This window comes from Nicotiana attenuata, chromosome 1 (assembly GCF_001879085.1).
Source record: "Nicotiana attenuata strain UT chromosome 1, NIATTr2, whole genome shotgun sequence".
Taxonomy (NCBI): Eukaryota; Viridiplantae; Streptophyta; class Magnoliopsida; order Solanales; family Solanaceae; genus Nicotiana; species Nicotiana attenuata.
Genome location: NC_031989.1, coordinates 99,866,701 through 99,876,126, shown reverse-complemented (window position 1 = coordinate 99,876,126; position 9,426 = coordinate 99,866,701).

Sequence of the window (9,426 nt, the reverse complement as noted above, 5' to 3'; positions counted from 1 at the left end):
GTAATGCAATTCATCTAACGATAAACTTAATCCGTCTATCATTGTGTTGCGAAAATTGTTGGTGTAATCATTTCAAACCTAAAGCCACAGATAATGAAAGCAATATGCAAAAGAAACTTGAAGCAGAATTAAACCTCAGATCAAGTATCATAAGAAGAGGAATGAAATGCAGAATCAAATACATTTATAGGAAAACATTAACTTTCACCCTTTATTCCAATCATCTGCATAGCAACCAAACATTTTTTAAGCCTTTTCCCCATTAACATGAAGAGAAATCATGTCCATGATTTTCGCCACCACCTCTTTCGACTCCTTGAGCAATTTCACACTATTACTGAGGCTAAGACGTTTCTCCGCAGGTGATTCCTCCAGCATTATCACAAAGCCACCATCAGAGGCGGATCCAGAATTTAAATTTTTGAAGACTATATCCTTCTCAATCGCAAGGTTAACCAATTTTTAAAGACCGAACATATTATAGAGAGCCATTTGCAGTAACTTTCTTAAGTAGGCCTTCAGGAGCTTGATCTACCCTTGCCATTTACCCTTGTCACAATGGCAAGAGTCCTTTCCCCTGCTTTGTCCACCTTCTTTGATATCCTAATGGACTCACAAGTAGTGAAACCGGTAGCGGCTGATAGAACATTCAAAATTATGCTTTCCTCGGGTGTTATATATGACAACAACAACAACAACAAAAAACATAATGGAATCTCACAAGTGGGGCCTTGGGAGAGTAATGTGTGTGCAGACCTTTTTTCTACCTTATGAAGTTAGAGAAACTGTTTTCGATAGACCCTCGGCTAAAAAACAGTAAAAATGAAGCAATAACCAAAAAATAGCAACAACAGGTAATAGGGAACGGAATGAAATGGCAAAGCGTGTAATAACAAAGATTTAGGAATATGAAAATACAAGAATAGTGCCAATACTACATATAGGAATGACGCACCGTGTAATAACAAGGAACTAGGAATAGGAAAATACAAGAGTAGTGCTAATACTATTGATAAGACAAGGAGAAACTCCCGACTATCTGTCAGCCCACAACCTTAATTTTCGACCTCCATATCTTCCTGGGATTTCATAATAATACCTGAGATTTGTTCAAAGATATCTTCGGTTGTCCATGAGTGGAAACTCTAGTTATTCCAGGCAAATCCACCATAGCTAAGTCAGAAACATCATTCTTTTTCAAGGCAAACCCACCATAGTAAAGTCAGGAACACCATTCTTTTTCACTATGAGTGTTAAAGGGATGTTGGATATTCCCTTACTATGTCCAGTTGTCTCATTAGTTGCAAGAACAATGGCCTCCGCAACATGAAATTCATTTATTGGAATAAATTTTCGTTGTACTCCAAGTGAACCTTTGTCTCACAATGATTTTGGAGCCTCGTGATGAGAGGCACTCTAGTACAAATGCCTTGCCCTCTTGGAAGACTAATATACAGTCAAACCTTTCCATAAAAATTTCATTTGTTTCTATATTTTTTTACTGTTATAGTGAAGTCTTGTTATGGAGGACATATATTATAACATAATGTATATATCAGTTCAGAAAAAACTTGAATTTTATAGTAAATGATTGTTATATAAGGATGATGTCATAGATAGGTCTTACTGTACTAGCAAGTGATTCAAGTATACTAGACTTCCCAGATCGCCGACCACCACAATGGTAGGCACCTGGATGCCTTCTTGCATAATGTTGAGGTGCCTAAGCTTGTCGACACTGTCAGGGAGGGGTTGGATTCTATCATTCAAGGATGAAATAATGTGTGCATGAATACCACAAGTTTTTATAATATATCGTATCGCATTGTATAGTATTGCACTGTATCGTTTTGAAGTATACAATGTTTGAATAAATTGGATTATTTATATGTATTTGACTATTTAATCAGAAGGGCAACAAACATGGCTATTGCTTTTTCAAGACAATTTGATATACTTGAACTTCTTTTGCAAAATGGTTTAAAAGCATAGCATGAGGATACTCAAGTATAATTAATGGTTTTGCATACCCAAAAACTAATATCATTTTTTCAGGAATTGTTAGCTAAACTACATAGATTAATTGATTAAATCATATATGAAAGTAATAATATGATACGTATATAAATAACGGAAAAGGGACTAAACTACCCCTATCGTTTGCTAAATGATTTATAAATACCCTCCGTCCATCTATAAAATAAAATATAAGATAGAACATATGGTAATGTCGCATGCATATTCAAATTCGGAGAGGATAGAAAGATGAAATTTCTGTACACTTAACCAAAAGTTTTAATTCAACTTGTCGGAATAAAAAACAATTATACGTAGTAGAGATCAATTTTCGCTCAATTAAGTCATAGATAACGTGAGTATAAATTGGTAAACTCGAAATACTTGTTGCGGCCAAACGCACACGCAAGTATACGCGGTCGTCAAGTAATAAAGTGACTAAAAGTCGGATGTCGATCCCACGAGGACTTGTGATTAACTATTAACTAAATTAGACTATCCTAATTATTTATACAAGAATTAAACCTAGAAGTATTTGATTCTAAATTAATTAAAATAAATAAAAACAAATAATGAACTTTGGACAGAGAAAGAGCAGATTTTTATGATATCAATGTAATGAAAACGATCTAGGGTTATGGGCTATCTAACATTCCTATTGTATTCTTCAATTGAATTGACTAACTAATTTATCTAGTTTATTGGTTGACAGGGTTAATATTGCTCATAAGAATCTGTCGAGTCCTTACTCGCCTATTCAAGCTAACCTAACGCCTATATGTCTATGGAATTAGAATCAACAAGAACGCATTTATAATTTCTGTAAATCAACCAAGCAAGGCAATTGGGTATATGTCTATCCCAATTGCTAATCCGTTCCCCGAGGCCCGGGTTCAAGAACTTGCTCTACTCAATCCTATATGCAATCTAGAATTCCCACTTTCGAGTTCAACTCTAGATTCGTAGATAGTATTCAATTGGTGATCAAGCAATCAAATAATTAAGTGCAGGATTGAATAAATAAACCAATATGATAAACTAAGAAATCAAAATCAATATCCGAATAACAATAGTCATGAAAGAACCACAACCCTAGAACGTGAAGTTTAGCTCCAGATAGACATGGTAGCAAAACAACAAATCATACAAAGAAACATAAAAAGACTAAGTTGGATGGAAGAAAAGATGAAACCCGGCCTCCACGGCGGCTCTGTGCTCTTCCCTGGCCAGAAATTGTTCTAAAAAACGCTCTCCTATGTATATATACCAAGTAGGGTTAGGCCCAAACAATTATACCTTCTCCAATGTGAAAAAGGACACTTTTCCCGGGCTTAACTAGCGCTGCAGCGCATTTGACCGCGCATCTGGGCGCGCTAATTGGCTGACTTTCTGTTTCTGGGCGCGCTAAAACTAGCGCGGCCGCGCATCTGGGCATTTTTCACCCTGTTACGTTCCGAATTTGGAAAAACGTAAAACATGAAAGTTGTATCTCTTTGAGTTAGCTTTCCAACCATATATTGTGGAGCCAAAATAGAGTTCTGAGCGAAAAGTTATGTCTATTTTACTAGATAGTGCACAATCTACCTACTGGAGTCTTCGTTCGCTCTAACTATCATCTGTAACACGATCCCGGCTTAATTCCTTGAACTTTTACTCAAACTTTAAAGCTCCAAATCACTTGAATTCATTCCATAACATCTATATAGCTCGGAATCACTCCTACAAGGCATAAAACATACAATTAGTGCAAAACACTAGCGATTAAAGCTCAAACTCAATTAAAGTGCAGTAAATTAGAGTGTAATAATCGACTAAAATACGTAATTATAGCCTATCATCAACACCCCACACTTAAACGTTGCTCGTCCTCGAGTCAACCAAAAATTTACTCTATCTATGAGCACTTAACATACTTGAAGCACACTACACCAATGATTATGGTTGATAGCAACAATTAAACTCTAGCATATGCAATCATCATACACTTCCCTTTACTTATGTCATTCTTCAAAAATATTCAAGCAAAGACAATATGCTCACAACAATCCTAGCCTCAAAAACCGACTCAATGTCACAATGCACTCATGGCTTGAACACCCAACATCCTAGAGAAGTCTAATAATGTTACCTATCCTTCGTGAAACCATGTGCCCTCACAACCAAGGCAAGAGAGTAAGTTGAATCCACACATTCGAATCTCATGATCAAATATATTTTAAGGACTCATATATATCAAAGAAAATATCGCTCACCCTCACAAAAGAAGTCACATGTAGGCTCACTCGATCTAAAATCAATTAGGACTTTTTCATGGTTATAATGTGGGCTAAGGGACGGGTAGGATATATTTAGGAATAGTGGCTAACCCTCCTAAGCACTTTAACACACCACATAATCAACTTTAAGCGCAAATTCTTCAATCCCAACTTCAATTTCATAACTAAAATCACTCCCAACAATGTTCCCTCTTTCTTTAAGCACTGCATTAATTCATACCCACTAGCAGGAACAAGACAACAATGTATTCATCTCTATTTTTTTTCCTTCAGATTATTCTTTTTTTTTTCAATTTCTGCTAATGGTGTATTATTTTACAAAACAAGTGCACCTTTCTTCCTTTTATTGGTTCCACTCAAAAGCCACCCCACACTTAGTTCCTTCTTACTTCTTTTAGCGCTCATCTCACAATTAAAGTGATTTAAGAGGAAAAGTTGTCAATTAAGAATAAAAAGGGTATAGGCTTGTAATGTGGGTGCCAAATAAAAGTCTATAGGCTCAAAAGGGCTAACTATGGATAGATTTTATTTGTGATAAGCAATAAAGCTCAAAAAAAATCAAAGAAAGCCTAAAGTCACTTTTCAAACCGAACATCACCTAAAATTTCGCTTCAACTCACATACTGGCCAAGTTCTAGACACAAGTACAATACATAGACTATACAAAAACCTCACCACACATGGCACATGACTCACTAAGAACGGTCTCATTCCGACTCTCAAACAAATGCAAATATTCACAAAGCCACGAGATATTAAGCATTAAGCACAAAGTGAACATAAGTCAAGAAAATGAGACATAGGCGCCACAAAACATGCTATCCAAGTAAGCAAGACATCATCAATAATTTCAAATCATAGGGAAGATACTACACATGCCAAAGCCTAAATATGCTACTATCAAACAAGTCAAGGGCGCCTAGGTTTATCTCATCTTTCTTCCTCCATTTTATTCCCTAAACTACTCTAAAAGAAAAAACTACCCAGTTCAAACTACATCCCATGGAAAAGAACCGAGGCGCAAAGAAAAACCACAGGGGATTATTACTACCTAAAGGAAACTAAAAGACATATTTTTGGATTTTTTTTGTTTAGACTTTAATCCCTCAAGAAAGCTGTCCACAAAATCCATCGTCGGAAAAAGTCCAAATTTTTCAAAATTTTTTTTTTCGTTTTTTTTTTAAAAAAAATTACTACACTAAGAACGAGTACTATAACTAAGCTAACATAGCACAGCAAATCACCCAGACAATCTCCTCACCCCACACTTAAAATTGTGCAATGTCCTCAATGCACACTGAAAATAACAAGAGGGTAAAAGAGACTCCCTGGTAGGCCAAAGGCCGAAGCATTAGCAGCTCACGGGATACTCAGACTTCTCCCAGGTACAGTCCTTTGTGCGGGCACCCCACACTCAGACTTCTCCCAGGTACAGTCCTTTGTGCGGGCACCCCACACTAAGTTCTAACCACATGGCTCACTTTTGCACACTTCCTGTGGCTTTGCTCCCTATGCTCAAAATCCTACAAAATAAAACAACACTACAAAAATAATAAAATAGACATAAATAAAAGAAAGCAGTAAAGTTGGGTTGCCTCCCAACAAGCGCAATTTAAAGTCGCGGCACGACTTGAACCAATTTTTGTCTCCACCTTGAACTTATGAATTGTACCCCTAACATGGCATCCAGTCTGTTGCTATGCACCTTTGGTGGGGCTACAAAGATAACCAGGCCAAGTAATAAATTTTTCACTCGGCACCTCTCGGCCTTTAGATGGGGAATATAATCTTTGCTTTCTGGCACAACAAATTCAAGAATATAGGCACTCTCATCCTCACCTTTTGACTCCTCTATAGGCTCAGATGGCTCGATCACAATCTTACTATCTAAACACAGTGTGGAAAAATGATTGGAATGATGTCTAATGCGCCCTAACTCATGAATTTTACTACTATTTGCATCCCCATATTTACACACACTCAAGTCTCCTAAAGTAATGTTATCTACTCCCTCATATGACTCTAGAGCACTCTTCTCAATATTTGCATCCTCAAGAAAAACATGGTCTAGTGATTGGTATTCTCGTTTTAGCTCCTCAATTTGGTCTAGAAGATTTTTTTCAGCTTCACACAACTCATTATTAATTTGTTGGGCGTTACACGCATCAACCTTTGCACTCAAATCTGCATCTAAGTTATGTACAGCCAAGCCAAAATTATCAATTTTATGTGCAAGTTCATCTCTCTCCTTAGACCAATCATTTACCAACATTGTTAGAAGACAACGTCGTTCCTCATATTCCCTTAATCGTGAATATTCTTCCCAATACCAACCCTTACTCCCATATTCAAATTCAGATCTCCAAGAAGTCAGGCCATGACAAGACCAAAAATACGAGCCATAAAAGTCTTTTGTCAACCAAGAGTCTTCATCAATAGCCTTACATCCGTATATTTCATCCCCAGATGTCATGCTGAGAGAACTAGGAACACACTAAGAGAAAAATATCAAATATTTGTAAAAATAAAAGTATATACAAAAAAAAAAAAATTAAAAGTCTAATCTAGAAAAATAGCTAATTTCCAAGTCCCCGGCAACGGCGCCAAAAACTTGTTGCGGCCAAATACACACGCAAGTATACGCGGTCGTCAAGTAATAAAGTGACTAAAAGTCGGATGTCGTTCCCACGAGGACTTGTGATTAACTATTAACTAAATTAGACTATCCTAATTATTTATACAAGAATTAAACCTAGAAGTATTTGATTCTAAACTAATTAAAATAAATAAAAATAAATAATGAACTTTGGACAGAGAAAGAGCAGATTTTTATGATATCAATGTAATGAAAACGATCTAGGGTTATGGGCTATCTAACATTCCTATTGTATTCTTCAATTGAATTGACTAACTAATTTATATAGTTTATTGGTTGACAGGGTTAATATTGCTCATAAGAATCTGTCGAGTCCTTACTCGCCTATTCAAGCTAACCTAACGCCTATATGTCTATGGAATTAGAATCAACAAGAACGCATTTATAATTTCTGTAAATCAACCAAGCAAGGCAATTGGGTATATGTCTATCCCAATTGATAATCCGTTCCCCGAGGCCCGGGTTCAAGAACTTGCTCTACTCAATCCTATATGCAATCTAGAATTCCCACTTTCGAGTTCAACTCTAGATTCGTAGATAGTATTCAATTGGTGATCAAGCAATCAAATAATTAAGTGCAAGATTGAATAAATAAACCAATATGATAAACTAAGAAATCAAAATCAATATCCGAATAACAATAGTCATGAAAGAACCACAACCCTAGAACGTGAAGTTTAGCTCCACATAGACATGGTAGCAAAACAACAAATCATACAAAGAAACATAAAAATTACTAAGTTGGTGGAAGAAAAGATGAAACCCGGCCTCCACGGCGGCTCTGTGCTCTTCCTTGGTCAAAAATTGCTCTCAAAAACGTTCTCCTATGTATATATACCAAGTAGGGTTAGGCCCAAACAATTATACCTTCTCCAATGTGAAAAAGGACACTTTTTCCGAGCTTAACTAGCGCTGCAGCGCATTTGACCGCGCATCTGGGCGCGCTAATTGGCTGACTTTCTGTTTCTGGGCGCGCTAAAACTAGCGCGGCCGCGCATCTGGGCATTTTTCACCCTGTTACGTTCCGAATTTGGAAAAACGTAAAACATGAAAGTTGTAGCCCTTTGAGTTAGCTTTCCAACCATATATCGTGGAGCCAAAATAGAGTTCTGAGCGAAAAGTTATCTGTAACACGATCCCGGCTTAATTCCTTGAACTTTTACTCAAACTTTAAAGCTCCAAATCACTTGAATTCATTCCATAACATCTATATAGCTCGGAATCACTCCTACAAGGCATAAAACATAAAATTAGTGCAAAACACTAGCGATTAAAGCTCAAACTCAATTAAAGTGCAGTAAATTAGAGTGTAATAATCGACTAAAATACGTAATTATAGCCTATCATCAATACTAAATGATTATCTACGTACTAATAATATGTAGACACACGTGTATGTCTTATGGGCTATTTATTTATCATCTAAAATTCAGTTGTTTTGTGGTCAAATCAAGTCGCATTATGTCACTTCATTAAGTCTTTCTTACCTCTTTGGTTTACATAAGATAATCAATATACTGATTTAGTTAATCTTTTATGAATTTAATCCAGTGTTGTTAACCACTTATATCAGAAACAAATCTTTAAGTTTCAACATTGGATGATCTATTTATCTTCTTTTTTTCTTTTATTTGGTTCAATACCCATGTTCCCCCCCCCCCCCCCCTAATAATATTAGTAATTCGAGTCATCGAATATATGCTACGTTCCATCAATAAAAATATGTATCTTTAAGAATACTGATGTGATCAAATATTATCCCAAAAGCGAATCACCTTATCACCCAACAAAATTCTAATTCATATTCTATTGAAAGCCTCTCCGTAAAAGTAACACCTTTGGATAGAGGTTGGCCAATTATTTTTTGTCATTGGATAGTAAGGAATTTAATTGTAACATCGAATTTCGCATTTGAAAAATTAAATACAAGAAAGATAGCAACTAATATAATACTTGATTTCACAAGTGATGAAGGTTGCAATCTCTAGAATATGTTAAATCTAAAAAAATATAATCCTCTGATTCTTCTCCTCGTTAATGTCAGTTCAAGGGCTCGAGACCTTGATGTTGAACTTGATTGATTAAAGATTTGTAGTACGTCATAAATTATTAGGTGATCGTTACGAACCAGGATTTGAGATCATCATAGGCGGAAGATTTGGAGTTGCCTACCTACAATTTGACTTGATTTCGCCTTTGAAAATTGACCACGGACAAAAATTATACATATAGAGAAAGACCTTGATATTATTCTTCAGAACTTCTCTAGCCTTTCTTCTGCTTGCTTGATATATTTTCAGTGTCGTGATTTTTCTCTTCTAAATGAGCGATATGACCCCTTTATATAATTTTTTCTCAAAGACCATTGTGCTTGAGACTCATGCATCGACCCACTCGATAGAAGGTCATCTAATAAGCTAGTCAAATACAACATGACTTTTATTTAAATCAATTTAATTAGATTTAAATAGTTAATTC